The sequence below is a fragment of the Gallinula chloropus genome, assembly GCF_964237585.1.
Source record: "Gallinula chloropus genome assembly, chromosome: 1".
Taxonomy (NCBI): domain Eukaryota; kingdom Metazoa; phylum Chordata; class Aves; order Gruiformes; family Rallidae; genus Gallinula; species Gallinula chloropus.
In genome coordinates, this window is record NC_140085.1 from 23,970,959 (window position 1) to 23,987,075 (window position 16,117).

Consider the following 16,117-nt stretch of genomic DNA (forward strand, 5'->3'; position numbering starts at 1 on the left):
GTGGTGGATGGGGGAGCTCTGTGGCTGGACTTATCATCAGCATCATGCTATAAAGGGAATGACCACAAAATCAGGGGCTGTTCATAGGTACCTCTGTTATCCTTTCATGCTACATAAGCACACTGCTTTAAAAAATGAAAGTCGTGCTCAAGCCATAGTTAGGGTACCATGCCTTTAGAGGCCAGTGAGATACAGGACTTATTTTATATATATATATGTCCCCAGTTTGTGGGAAGCGTTTCTCATGTTCAGCTGTGAGACCTTCAGGCAAGGATGTACAGGGGGATGAAGCTACAGGACTCCTGGGTGGCAGGGCCATGGGGGTGAAGGGAAGGACTTAGTAACCTGACCTGGAAGTGCAGGTGACATAGAAGAATATTAAAGCCAATTTTGTGTCTCTGTCTCCTCTGCATCTTCTGCATTATAGCTCTTGATAGGCCATGCCTAGACTCTGGTCCCACATTGCTGCTAATGGCATGATAAACTCGAAAGGTACAGCCCTGGTACAAAATCTTCATTTTTCTTTTAAGCACCGTGGATCTTCCTGGTGATATAACACTTCTCAGGTTCATTAAATGTCACATTTAATGGAGTATAAATATAACATATATTTTTTGTACAGATTTGGAATAGTGGATCACAGCGATGAGCTGCTGGGATAAATACACCAAAATAAACTTGTAGTTTGGGTTAATATCTGCCTGTTTGTGCAACGTCTGCACATTCAGCTTTAAGATGCAATGAAAAGATAACAGAAAGTAGGAACAAATAATGGACTTACACAAGGGGAGAAAGTGGCTGAAATAGATCTTGAGGGCAATTCTTAAGCAAATCCATTTGGCAGTTTGTGTAAACATCCAACAGGAAGGAGACCAGGGTCATTTGTATGTGTGTCTTTTACGTCTGCAGTTCTGCTAAGGTTGCAGTGAGTAAGGCAAAATACCAGGAAAGCCCCTAAAATTCCAGGGTTTGGGATGGACAGAGGGATGTGGACCATGGATTTCTGGTGCTTTACATATATATTAGTCTCCAGCACTGTGGTAGGAAAGCAGGACAGAGTGGCACACACATTTCAGATCTTAGCAGCTGGCTGTTGGTAGGACTGGGTACCTTTGGAAACCCCAGGCACTGTAAGGTGTAAGGGAGCTTGTGGAGTTGGGGGAAGCAGCAGAGGCTGCATCATTACTGTGGCATTATTACCTGCTGGCTTCCTTCCTTGCCTTAGACGATGCAGAGAGTTCACTGTAATTCCAGCCTACGTAGATCTTGTATGCTTTCAGAGTAATGCTTTTGTTTTGACTAGTCAGACCTAAACAGAGTTAGCTTAATATAATTAATAATTTACTAGTAATAGAACTGAATTGCAGATAATGATGTGGAGCAATCAACCTTTGCTCAGATTTTTTTTTCTTTTCCTTTTAAACGCAGCCTTTATAACATTATCCAAATGTGCGTGTTTACGGCTATAGTGAATTGATTTCAGCCAATTATCTTGTCTAGGAAAAGCCATCTCCAAATTTCTTTGAAAAAGAAAATCATACAGAAGACAAGCTGGTGTAATTTCCAGAAATAGAATAACACAACGTTATCTTTTATTGTCTTCCTTCTTATCATACACAAACTTACTGTGGGACCCGTTACGTGCTGTGCTAGATGAGCAATGGTGTGGGTACCCAGCTTGGTAATCCCTAAACCATGACCTGAGGGCAACAAGTTGCCCATGGAGACTTCTGATATTGCTGGGAAGAGCCATAGTGGTGCTGCCCAGTATGTGTTAGCTGGCTGTGGGCCAGCAAGGGTTGCAAAACACTGCCCTAAGAAATAGAGCTGGAATTGGGATGGGGAAGCTTCAGGCTGCTTTTTTGGCTAAGTTGGTTAAAGAAGTGGACGAGCTGCTCTCCTTTCTGCTTTGTCTACATCTCCTCTCCTTTCTGCCTTTTAATAGTTTGTCTGCCTCCCACTATGGGTGTGTGTCAGTGCCTCCAAAAGTGGCACCCTGCACTAGAATGGTTCCAGTACAAGACTAAAATGTGGTTTCTCCACTGTATCCTCTGTCCCTCTTCAGTTCAGCACACGCATTTCTTCTTACATCTTTCCTGCTGGGGAGGGAAGAGATAAGGGTGGGTTTTCTACCTGACATCTCCGGGGTCCGGCATGCCTTGCCCTGGGGTCGCTTTGGGGTTCAGAGCCTGCGGGACACCCCCGCCCCTTCCGAGCACCTCCGAGTCCCGGACCCTCCCCCGCGGGACCACCGGAGGGCAGCAGAACCCAAGCCAAGGCTTCTACACCACCCTTTCCCCAGCCCGCAGGCAACGGCACCTGGAAGGGGCTACTCGGTCCCCAGGACCCACTGTGAGAGCCGTGGCGGGAGGCAGCTCCCTGCGTGGGCAATCCCGCTGCAACCCAGCGGAGAGCCGTCAGCTATGAAAGTCTGGACACGCTTACACCATAGACGTGCTGATTCCTTAGAAGCAGCCTGAGAGCCTGTGGGTATTAAAAAGTACATAAAAAATAGCTAAAATATAAGAATTAGATCTAATTAAAATATTCAAAATAAATATGTTGCTATGCTATTATGGCAGTGTTAAAATGGTGCATGGTTTTTATTTTATATGATGGAGAAATTTGGAAGCGCTCATCTTGTTGCAGAGAGTAGGTAGGACATGAAGTAGAGGGGAGAGGATACATCCAGATACATGCACAAACATACGCTACACCTCAAAAACTGATGCCCTGGGGAACTATTCCCTTTCCCCTGACACCCACTGAGCTGGATATACACTATGAATAAAAAAAAAGGACTTCAAATATACAGGAGCATCTACTGAAGTTTTATGTAAAAGAATCTGCTTTGTACCTTGTATGATGACCACTAAATATGGTTAGAAAGTTTACTGTTTTCTTACCGTGATGAAATAAACAGGCAAGGATTCTTTCCATTACACAAAAGGTAGGGTAAAAAGGCCATACTTTGTGTTAAACACACTGGAAAGTCTAAACAAGCATAAAAATGTAAGGTCAGTCTAACTAGCAGTGCCATTAAGCAGAGCACGCATATGCCAAAATACCTCTTAAAGGACTCACATATGTGAAGCAAGGCCGTGCACAGAAGGCACTTGTGAAGAACCGTGCAAACTCCTCATCTACAAATCCAGATAGGTTTTGGGGGTGTTCAATATTAAAAAAATAAAGAAAAAACAAAGTACACTTTTGAAAGTCTTGATGATTAAGTCGAGTATGTAGAAGAGTCCAGAGTGAAATGCCCTCCCCAAAAGGATTATTCAGTTGAGCAGTTAGAGGCAATAACATGAAATAATCACATGAAGAGAGGAAAAACTAGGTTATGTAGGGCCTATTAACTATAAGTTAGGTTTTGAGTGCTTGACTCATTTTCAAATTTTAAAAATTAAAATTTTGTTTGTTTGGTTGGTTTTTCTAAGTTTTGGATATGTAATCCAGAAAAAGACCGAAACCACCTATAAATAGAGCTTTGGTGTAGTAATTTCAAATCCACCAAGGTTGTAAGCAACAGAAAGAAGATCTGATGGTGTGAAACTCCTAGCAGGAACGATGTTAACTCTTTGGCTCCAGTAACATCACTTGTCTTTGCAGATGTATCTTTTCTGGCCCTGACAGATTGTTTTACAAAACTTTAATCCAGCACCGTATTGTTGTGATTGCAGAATGTATTTTAATATCATTTAATTTAAGCAATGTTCTGCCAATGTAAAGACAGACTCTTCCACATTCACATCCTCTTTAGCATCCTCTGCTTCTGCATTATCAATGACATTGGAAGACAAGGAAGAGGACAGTGTAGGATACAATTCAAACCACAGTTTTTATGTTAATTTTTAAATTTTGACCTTCAGATGTGAAATTACATGAAAAACATAAGGTATCAGTTTGGGAAATAACATTATTGCAGAAGAACACTGTGGCATAACCTCATGGACCTCACCTTCTTCAATAGTGTTAATATGTTAAGGTAAACTAAATGCTAGTTTCTGGTTTGACCTGCAGGGAAGAAAGACCTTGTCTGCCTAAGAGATGGCCATATAGATAATTAAAGATGTGGCCTGAATATTTGAATGAGAGCAATTATCTTCAGCAGCCTTCTAGCTGTGGCATCTGGTTCTGATCATCCTATCCCATGAAGGGTATAGAAAGATTTGGAAGGATCTGGAGAGTGAAAATGGCAATGATTAAAAAACCAGAAGTGATAAATGTCCCCATGAAGTAGAAAGAAGGCTAAAAAAAGAGATCAAATGAATAGTAGTATTATGAAATGCGTAGAGAAGGTAAATTCTTAAGTTTCATTTTATTGTAATCATACAATAAAATAATGTTTGAAAGAATGACCTTTAAATGAGATAAAAGAAAGTAATTTCTTTGTAGATTAGAGGTTAACATTTTTTAGTCCTTTCTGCTAGCGCAATTTATTTTATTTTCCAGTTGTAGGTAGGTAAGGCTTTATATCTCTCAGAAATTTGTGGCTGAGAGGAACTGGCCAGAAAACTGTTTCACAGACTTCCCATGCAGCATGTAGCTAGAATCTGTAAGAAGCAAACTTTTCTTTCTTGTAGAAAATATTTTGATTTTGAATAGTGCTTTATTTCAAGTCAGAATGTAAGTATTTCATGGTCAAGTTGAAGAAATCTAGTTCCTCTTTATGTGCCTTTGGATGTTCAGGACTAGTGAATGCTGTGGCCTAGTGGAGCCATACCTGGCAGCCACATGGAATGCCATGAGGCATCTGAAACAGTCCAAGGCAACTAAAACACACCCGGTAGGCATAAGGACTAGAGGGAACTAGAAACCTGGAAACACAAAGAGCTACAGAGTTTATGGGACTGCAGAGGGCTTGGACCTAAGATGAACACAGTTGTGTCTTTTTCAAGTTCCCATTAGACAAATCTCTACAGAATTATGGTTTTAAAGATAAAGATTTCCTTCTTCCTCACTAGTTTGGGTTCTGTGGATCCACAGGTTGAGAAGCACAGGCTGTCTGGAGGTCCTGGGACCTGCAGACCGTGGAAATGATGTTCTGAGGGAAAAATCAAACCGATGCCTCAAAATCAATATCGTCCCTCAGAAAAGTGTTTTTTTGGAACCCAGGTTTCCTGTGGAGAAATCAATATCATGGAAAAAAATCACAACTGGTTGTTCATCTGATGCAGGCTGCAATCAGAGAGTAGAGTAGATACTCATCTGTTCCCATCAACCACCGCTGAGTATTTCAAGAGATGTTATGATGCAAGTTTTCTGTCTGAGATCCAGCTCTTGCTGGCTTGGCGCTCTCAGCTGTGACTAGTTTTTCAAAAGAGCTCAGTTCCCATTGTGACTATTATGACCAGGTTTTCAAAAGATTTCAGCACACTGAGTGCTGAGCTCCTTTGAAAACCTCCTAATAATTATTTAGGTGAGTAAATAGCATCTGAGTCTGGTCGTAAAAGCTGACTCTTTCTGGAAACTCTTATCAAAAAGTAATGCATGTTATCAGCCTTAAATTTTCACATGCCTTGTATGCGATTTGCCTTTATATGGTCTCAGCATTTGAGCTATTTTAAATACAATTTCCACAGAAATAGAGTAGTAGAGCAGCTAGAGCTTGCATTGAGCACTCCATTGTTAATTTAGGATCGATGCAATGCGGCCTTTTTCCATTCATGGATCTATCGTGTTAAAACTTGAATGCTATTATGGAGCAAAGTTTCTGGATTTATTGATAAGTAATGAGAGGAGAAATGGTAGAAGAGTGAGGATGAATCCTTCAGTTAGTGTTTTACCTCAAGACTAAAGATTAAGGGGTAAAGAGACTGTGCTGATGACAGGCGTGTACCCAAGGGCAGCAGCACTGAGGACAGCAGTGAAGGTTTTAAGCACTGTGTCTGTTACAAAGTTGGATTTAACTAATTCCTGTCACAGTGCTTAAGAGGCAAAATGCCCAAACTTGTGTTCTTGGCAAAACTTCTGAGTGAAGGCATTATTCTGAATTTAACCCTTAACGTATAGGAAAATGCAAGAGCATACCAACAACACCGTGCAAAATCAAAGGCACATTTAGTCTGGTATCCTCTTCCTGACGGTGTCCAGAGATGGATGTCTAGCAAATGAGTGTAAGAAACAGACCAGGTGTAGAACAATGTTTTTAAAGTGCTTCTCCAGGATTCCACCTATACCCAGCTATGTTTAGCTGGTTTATATTCTTAACTTTTTCCTCCATAGTCTGTTGTAGCAGTGACTTCCACAATATAGTTGCACACTGTATGAAAAAACCCAAACTCTTTTATTCCAAACCTCTTGTCAAACATTGTGGTTGTGTGTCCCTGTTTGCTGGGCTGTGAGAACTAGCTATTAAATTCTTTGTGACGTTGTGGAATTGTATCATATTCCTCCACCCTCTGCCCCTGTTATTTCTTTTCCATGTACATGGATTATAGTTTATCCAGTTTCTCCTCATATGAGAGTCTCTCTGTACCTCTGACCTGTGTTTTGCTGTGCTCTGAGCTAAAACCTTATCTAGTTCGCCTCTGTTGCTTTGGAAATAGGATGAAACAAGCTGCCTACAGCATTCACAGATTTTTATGGCTGTATAACAGCATTTCTTCTATTTTGTCCTCAATTCTCCTTAATATCCTTAGCATTGCATATGTTTTTCTGCCTTCAATTGAACACTGAATGGTGTTTCAGAGAGGGACCCACAAGGCTCCCAGATCTTTTCCAGAGTGCAAATACTGATTTAAAGATGATGCCTGGGTCATGGTGATTTTTTTCCATGTTGTGTGGATTAATGTAGGATTTAATTTGCTGCCTGTTCCCCTGACTTGCTGTGAATTCCTTTTGCAGCTCTTTACTGAATTGGCCTTACAACTGACCTCCCCAAATATTTTTGTAACAGGATATGCTTTGTTTCCTCATTATTGACTCCATTTTAACCTATGTTTTCAGCATAGGCATGCATCTCACTTCCGTGCCAATATTGTCTCTCTAATGTGAAAAATTTGCAATCTATTCCTTTCCTTTATTTTCTATGTTTCAGTCAGTCAATAATCCACTGGAGGAACTTTATTGCATAACCACTTGGTTTCTTTCAGAGGCTTTTGTAAAGAATTATTAGACTCTGGAGCCTAAATGGCTGGGTCATGTAAATCGGTATAGCTCTGGTGGAGTTGAGGATCTATGTTCCTTGGAAGAGCAGACTGTCTGTCTCAAAGAATTCACAAATCTTTAATCATCTATTCCTACTCTTGCAAATGCTACTTGAGAAAATGTATTATCTCAGTTTCTTGGCCACATTGCTCAGATGTGTCATCATCTCACCATAAAATCTCTGTATTTCATCTGTAATTTCTTTATCCAAATGTGGACATACAGTTCCACTTATTTTTACCCTTTGAGGCAGAGAAATTAGAAGTGTTTGGTCATTTGGGACTCATGCCAAACTAAGAACAAAACAGTAGTGATATTGTAAAGTGAAATATTTATTATTTTTGCTTAAAGTTGGGTAAGAATATCTAAACTATATTACGTTGGTTTTAATGAAAGCTCTTTCCAGTGAGCAGTGCTGTTCTGTCCTTTGAAAGCCAAGGTTGCATAATAGATAGAATTACTGTATTATTTTGAGCAGTCTTTGAATAATTTGGTTTTTTTGACTGCCTTCTTGCTATAACTTCGTGCTGTCTCTAGCGTAATGTCTTAGATTGCTTGGAAATTAGATACTTGCACAGAGCTGCAAACATCATCTGCAGAACAAGAAATAGAAAATCTCAAATGTATTTGGAGTGAAGCTGCCCTATGTATTACGTACAAGGAAGTGTGCTTTGAGACATAACATTGTGGAATTTGTATTCTCTTCTTGCTATTATTTAAACCACTTGAGCTTGTCTCTCAAACTTAATAACACCGTGAAAATCCCTTGGTGAAACTACAGTTTATGATACCAGGTAGGGTGTATTTTATTCGCTATTTCCTAAATTATTATTTGTCAGCAAGCACTACAGATTGCTTTTCTGTAATTGCCTTCCATGTGATAAGTGCTTCAGGATCTTTTATCTTTCAGACTCTTGGTCACACAGAGTTATTTACAGAGGTATTCAGAAATCTGTCTCATTCCAGTTATTGCTGACTTCAGAATTGCTTTGGTTTTTGTTCACTTATACTGAGTTAATGCTTAGGAAGTGCTCAGATGTATGGCCATATCAATTAAAAACTCAGTTGAGTGCAGCTGAAGACAATGGATGTCTTGGATCGCGAATCTCTCTTCCCCAATCTCTGTGCTGTAGAGATGGTGAGATCCCCAGAAGCACCATGTGTGCCTGGGCACCTCCATTCCTGCATGCACACATCTTTTGTCCCAAGGGCTGAGGATCCCCTTGCTCTCTTAGTCTGCAGGTGTATAAAAACACTGCCAGCCTGGCAGGAGTGTGGTAAAGCCTGAAAAGGGGTGAAATATCTTTTTACATGTCTCTTGCACTTAACTGGCTTGAGTAACCTGATGGAGGGGTGAACAAATCTTTCTCTCTGTCATAAATGCTTGCCAGGCCTGTATTAGTGTATGTGTTGTGTTATTAACGTGTAGTGCTAATGACATTGTAGTCCTTGCCTGCCTCCAAAGAGTGCAACAGCTCTTCTCCACCTGTAGTGTAAAATAGCATGGGCGATGTTGTCTGCACCAAATGAAGGATGAACATAGCTCATATTCATACACATTTGCATTTGCATGTACCAGGAGCATTCCTGGTACCACTTGACTCTTATCTTCTCTTGAGCAGCCTAGGTGTTAGAGCAGTCATTCAGGAAAGGAATCTTTGGCTATTTTTCCATTCTGTCTCTGCTGCAAAATATGACACCAGCTCAGGGATGGGGCTTGCTGCTGTGCTGAAAAAGTGTGTTCCTGAAAGAGTACCACTGTAATTGTTTGTTTTGTGGGATGCACTGCTTTCTCTAATTACCCTAAGTAAAATTTTAGGATACAGAACATTGTTAATGAAATATTTCTTTCTTTTAGAAATATGAAGCATAATTGAGATTTTTCATGAAAACTGTTATATTGATGCTGTGGTCCAAAAGTATTAATTTAAACATTTTGCCTATTTCTGTTATGAGCACTGACCATTGTGAATTCTGACACAAACATATAGACAACAACATAATCATAGAATCAAAGAATACCCTGAGTTGGAAGGGACCCATAAGGATCATTGAGTCCAACTCCTGGCTCCACACAGGGCCAACCAAGTCAGAGCATGTCACTGAGCGCATCGTCCAGAGGTTTCTTGAGCTCTGTCAAACTCGGTGCTGCGACCACTTCTCTGGGGAGCCTGTTCCAGTGCCCAACCACCCTCCCAGTAAAGATCCTCTTCCTAATATCCATCCTAAACCTCCCATGTTGCAGCTTCATGCCATTGCCTTGCGTTCTATCACTGGTTACCAGAGAGATCAGTGCCTGCCCCTTCGCTCTGCCTCATCAGGAAGCCACAGGCCACCGTGAAGTCTCCTCTCAGCCTCCTCCAGACTGAACAAACCAAGGGACTTCAACCTCTCCTCATAATACTTCCCCTCCAGACCCTTCTCCATCCTCCTTGCCCTCCTCTGGACACTCTCCAATATTTCTGTGTCTCTCTTGTACTGTGGCACCCAAAACTGCACACAGTACTCAAGGTGAGGCCGCATCAGTGCAGTGTGGATTGGGACAATCACCTCTCTGGACCAGCTGGCAATTCTTATTGATGTTAAAAATTAATTGCCACAATGCTGATCTATTATTATTAAAATGAAGCTCTTGGAAAATCTTTTTTTTCTAAGAGATTAATGAGGCTAAGGCTGTCCAATTACACAAAGCCAAGAAGTAACTCATGGCAAAAATACTAGCTAGTACCTGTATAATAAAGGCAGTAATGTTGGAGGGAAGTATAGCTAGACATTTTCAGAAGGAAAAATAATATGTATTTTTTTTACTTGGGGAAAGTAGTCCACATAACCTGTTGGGGTGAGCTGGATTCTCCCACACTGAATGAAGCTTGAAGGTATCTTTTCAGAGCAGGTGCTGTAGTTGTACTAGTAGTTACGACCGGAACTTAGTGCTGTGCTGGAAGCTTTAGGGTAGAATATAAGGACAGGTCCGTAACTTCTGCCCAAGTTGCACTTCAAGGCTTTAGCCCTTTTGCAGATTTGTGTATGTTTAAATTATGACTGGACACAATGGCACATTTCACTTAAACCACCTGATTTTGGGTTGTTATCAGAGGTATGTTAATGATGCCAAAGCTGAATTTATCAAGTAGGTTGAATACTGTATTAATTGCAGCCCTGAAAGTTGTTTCATTGCACCAAGGGGTAGAGAAATTGCCCCAGAATGCAACTGAGATGTTTTCAGAACAAGGGGAGAAAACATGGTTTGTAACTTAAAGAACAGCTAGAAAAAGAGCCCAGTTAGTTGTAAGAAAAGGAGAGATTTATCCAAAGTTGGTTCAAAAGGGAGAATAGGCTCTTGGCTTTGTGTCCCATTGGCCTAGAGATGTCATAGGTGGGAGTATAAAATTAGCATTGGATGTAATCCCCTTAAAATCAATGGTAAAACACAGAAAGCTGCACAGTGCTGTGATATAGCACTGGCTGGAAGAAATCCTGTTGCATATGTTCATGCTTTTATCCCTCTTGCAGTGACTCTTTTGAAACAGAGAAATTCGTCAGCTGGACCAAAAGTACAAGAATACTGGGACTGGCTACAGTCTACTTGGAGCCTCAGCTAAATCTTTATTAAAAACCTGTTTTTCCTGTGTGGAGATATTAAAGCATATCAATAATGTTACTAATCAGAATATGAGAGAATTTTCACAGGTTTGGAAGTCAGACTAAGCAGGATGAATGCATAAAACGCGATTTACACCCTTCCGAATGGGAGGTCCAGCAGCACTATTGCTTCCTCTAGAGCAGCAGAGGTATATGTTTTGGCACCAAGGATGTCAGATGCAGACTCCAGCAACCTGTGTGGTATGAACCACTGTAAATCCTTCTCTAAACTTCCATTTAAAAAGAAGTACTGGAGTCTGTCCATGAAAGCTATCAGTCTGTTTTTCCCAGCGATAAATTACTGTAACATTTGATAAACACAGTATGCCATAAGAGGGTATATCAGCCACTGCTATCAAAAGTTAATTTTCTAGACTAAATATTCATTTGGATCATTAGAGCTATTAAATACTGTGTCAGTATTTAAGGAGCTGGCTGTGCCTGAGTGCAAGAAGGAGCCTGAAAAGAATCATATCCTGTCAAGATAAATGATTGAACTGTTCAATGAACTCTTTGACTGGCATTGGTTCCAGTCATGCCAGCTGAAGCTCAATTCCTCTTTGTCTGTGTGGTCTTGTTTTCACCTTGCCTGTGGGGTGAAAGCGGTTTGATGTGACCTCCTCGCAGACGGAGGCATGAGCCTAACCTCTATTTACACCCTGTCATAATAGGGAGCTGGCAAACACCGCCGCTTGCTGCCGCTCTCCTCATTTTCTCTGCTTCTTTTTTTTTTGTCAAATAGTTAGAAGTTGCGCGTTCTAATAATAATCTAATTAGCATAGCGGGCTTCTAACATCTTGTTTATGTTGTCTACTCTATTTTGAACAAAAAGCAGCAGAGAAAATATGCTCCTTTGGATGGCTTAAGCACTGCCTTAGGGACTGCAGATGAAGTGGAGCAATAAGGTAACTGGGTGATGTATCTACAGTTTTGTCATTCTGAAATAAAAATTGGAGATGTGAACTAATTCCATACTGTACCAAGTCTGGGGCTCAGACTTTAATTTGAAAGGTGATGTATGACACTTGATACCTGGTTTATTTTTGGCATTCAGCAAGCCTTCTCCTTACAAGCTAAGTTTTTGATAGTGCTGTATGTTTGCACTGACTCTAAACTCATTTTCTGTAACGCTGAAACTATTGTTCAGACGTTTTTTCATAGTGCCAGATTTTCTGTGTCACCCACCATTTCTCATGTCTTCCCTCCCTCTCCATCCCATTTATTGACTGTTTCTTGGGCCAGACTTAAAATGGGAGAGCAGCAAAATCCCCCAGGATCTTCCAACTCGGCGCTCTGACAGTGGCTGCCCTGCGGCATCCAGGCTCATACAGAGCTCAATGGAAATGAGCATCTCCCCGGGAAAATGGAAAGGAGAAAAGACTTGCTGGGGACTCTTCTGGAAAATAATCGTGCGTTTGAGGATTTTCAGGTGAAGTGGGATAGTGCAGGTCCACTTGTATGTGTTGCTGCATTAATGTGGGACGTGGCCCTGTTTAACTATACAGTAGTTGCCTCCCGACAGTGATTTATCACTGTAGTGTGTAACAAGTTTGTGACCTACAGCAGTGACTGATAGCTACCCTAGACTTCACAAAAGGGAAGAAAGGAAGCCTTATTTATAACTACAAAGGAAAGAGGTAATTTTCAAAAGAAAGAAAGAAAGGCAGAAGACTCTGATGAATCTTCTTTGTGTTTTGAGGGATTGTTTCTATTTATACAAGAAGGTGGGTTATAAATAGAACCACGATATGTATACCATTCTTTCACTGCTGCCTTAAAAGGAAAAAAGATGCAAACGAGATGGCAGGATGTGGGGAGACAGCTAGAAACCTGTTGCATAATATATGCAAATATTATTTTAGAAGAGAAAAGAGTTCCTTTGTAAATAACAAGAAAAAAAATCTATTCAGCCTTTGATTTAAATTAATAAATTATTTCAAAAATAAATCCTGACAGGGGCAAAGGGAACAGGGATTAGCTAAGTTTGTTGGATGCCCTCTTAGCAATTATACACATGTCCATACCAAATGGGAGATCTAGAGAAAACTGTGTCAAAATACTGCTGTAACTGTGCAGCAGGTCCAAGAAAGCCCCTAAATTTGGGGCTGTGAAGAAGACATTAAATCAGGTTGCCTCAAAGAGTAAAATTCATTGCCTTCTCAGGGTACTCCTGGAAATGGAGGAAATGCTGGGGGAAATCTTTGGTTGTGCTCAGAGGGAGCCTTAGCAATTCCTTCCCCAGCATGCCTGATCTCTGCCCTCTAGGGCCAGGAGATGGTGAATGATTTAGATGGTCATGTGTCTGATCACTGACATCAGTGGAAGGTCTCTCCATATCTCTTCCTACATTATAACACGTCAGAAGGGAAAGCTTCCAATCCTCTTCCTTATCTTCCTTTGTCTTGTTTATATTAATTCTGGAAAGCAAAAAATACCCAAATCAGCTTATGAAATTTAATCCTGTTTCAGACCTGCGGGTATGTAGGCTAGTAAAGAGTTTGTGGTGGGTTGACCACGGCTGCAGACCAGGTGCCCACCAAAGTCACACTATACTTCCTTCCTCAGCTGGACAGGGGAAATATATAATGAATGGCTCATGTATTAAGATCAGGGAGAGATCATTCAGCAATTACTGTCACAGGCAAAAATGGACTCAACATTAAAAAAATTTTTCTAATTTATTATCAAGCAAATCAGAGTAGAATAATGAGAAATAAAACCAAATCTTCAAATATGTCCCACCCTTCACTTCTAGGTCTCAACATTGTTCCCAGTTTCTCTCCTTCCTCCCCCAGAGTGGCCCAGGGGGGATGGAGAAACGGTGTGTTTGGGTCAGTTTATCACATATCTCTGCCACTCCTTCCTCCTCAGGGCAACTCCTCACACACCTGATACTGTGTGGGGTCCCTTTCATGGGAGAGAGTCTTCCATGAACTTCTCCTGTGTGAGTCCTCATGGGCTGCAGTTCTTCACAAACTGCCCCAGTGTGGGTCCCTTCCATAGGATGCAGACCTTCAGGAGCACACCGCTCCAGCATGGGTCCCCCATGAAGTCACAAGTCCCCCAGCAAACCTGCTCCAGTTTGGGCCTCTCTCTCCATGAGCTGCAGGTCCTGCCAGGAGCTTGCTCCAGCACAGGTTTCCCAGGGGTCACAGGCTCCTTCAGGTGTCTCCATCTGCTCCAGCATGCGGTCCTCCATCGGCTGCAGGTAGAAGCTCTACTCCCTATCATCTTCCATGGGCTGCAGGGGAATCTCTGCTCTGGTGCCTTGACCACCTCCTCCTCCTCCTCCTCCTTCTTCACTGACCTTGGTGTCTGCGAACTTGTTTCTTCAGTCTGCACTCCTCTCTTTGGCTGCAAATGCTGATGTTAGGGTTGTTTTTTCCCAATGGTGCTACCACAGTTGCTGATTGGCAAAGCCTTGGCCAGTGGTGGGTCTGTCTTGGAGCTAGCTGGTATTGGCTCTGTTGGACAAAGGGGAAGGTTCTGATGGCTTCTTACAGAAGCCACCCCTGAAGTCACCCCACCACTACCAAACCCTTGAATGCAAGCCCAAAACAGAGTTGTATCCTCTGTAATACTTCACTTTTTTGGTCCAATTATTGCTTCTGCTACCACGAGTCCTTGTTATATTGCACTGCTAGTCCTATAGTTTCATAGAATATCCTGACTTGGAAGGGGGCCCCTAAGGATCATCAAGTCCAACTCCTGCCTCCACACGGGACCATGTATGACTCATAAGTGCAGTGATGTTTGTTGTAGTTGTGTGTATTTGTAATGGAGCTAGTTCCTCCAGAAATTGTCCTTTCCTATGAGATAGTATTTAGTTACAACAAAGCCTGATTTTATGAAATTATAAATTCTTGAAACTGCCTATTTCAACATTTTCTAGAGTAAAAGTTTTATTTTATGTTTTGGAGCACTTGAGATTATCAAAAGAAATCATTTTGTCTGACCTTTCTCTCCCTTCTTTCCCCATGGCTATTGATGTTCAGACCATTTTTGTTCCATTGGGAAGTGAAAGATTTTGGACCCATGGATGGGCAGAGGGGAAGAAGGCTGCTGAGTGGTGCCATTGCAGGGGTTCACACAGATCAGTGAGGTGAAGGGTATGTTATCCTGGCTCCCTTCTGGTCCCTGAGTGGGGCTTTGGCATATGGCAGCAAAGAAGTCAGTTGCTAAAGCCCCTTCCCAGAGCAGATTTGTATGCACAGCAAAGCCTTTTTACATACGCTTTCCTTGGGTGGTGTGGGGTTTGTCTCTGCGTTGTGATGAGCTTCATGCTTCCAGGGGCAGCTTGGTTTCAGAGTAAGCCATGAACTTAGAGCACCGATTGCATTAATTGTTTTCATGCCAGCATATTTCCATTGTGGCTGCCATTATAGTTGTGTAATGTTTCTTCTCTCTCTTCTTTCATGGCTTTCTTTGCCATGACAGGCTCAGTCAGATTCCTTCATTCACATCTGCTAATGTGCGGGCTGAATAGAATAAATCTATGCAATGATGGCTTCAGGAAAGAGGGGCGGGGGGTGGGGGGAGTAGAGGGAGTTATCTCAAAAAAAATTCTACTTAAGTGGAATTTCAATAGACAATTTCAGTTAGCTTGTCCAAAGTGAGATGCTTATGGTATGAATGGTAACAGGGCCCCAAATCCAAAAGTCTTATATCCTCCCTAGTCCTTTTTTTTCCTAACTTAAAAGTCACCCAAGCGAAGGAGCAGACAATGCACAGATTACTTTATTTAGCTTCATCAGGTTTGCCAGGAGAGAAGAGTGCTGCCAAGCTTCTCAAGACAAGCTATGCTGGGTGCTTGCCCTTGTGCCAGTGTGAAGACAAAAAATAATCAGGAGCCTTGAAAAGAAGCTGGTGCAGCACATGGCTCTTTCCCACTCCTCACAAATGATGGCTGTTGTGCTCGTTAACCTCTTCTGGGGCTCAGTCAGTTCACGCTGTGCAGCAGCGGATAGCTGAATGAAATAAAAGGCTCGCAGGACCCATAGAAACACCATAACTCCTTCATTCCCAATGCACACGCAAAGGCCGCCTTCCTCGCGGAATACCAAGTGCTTCTCCTCAAACTCTTAATAAGTCAATCCCGGCTCCATGTGGCAGTGACAGCTCAGATTCCAGCACAGGCGCGTGGGGCCAAGCCCAACTCACGATTTACCCCACCGACTTTGGCAAGCCACCTCGGGCTCGTGCTTGGCTTCGTTCTGACGACACGCTCCGACGAGAGCATTTGCTTGCGGGGTCTTCTGTAGACACGGGTTCAACTTAGTTAGACTAGCCCCGTCTCTATGTGTAGGCTAGTCCTGCTCAGATC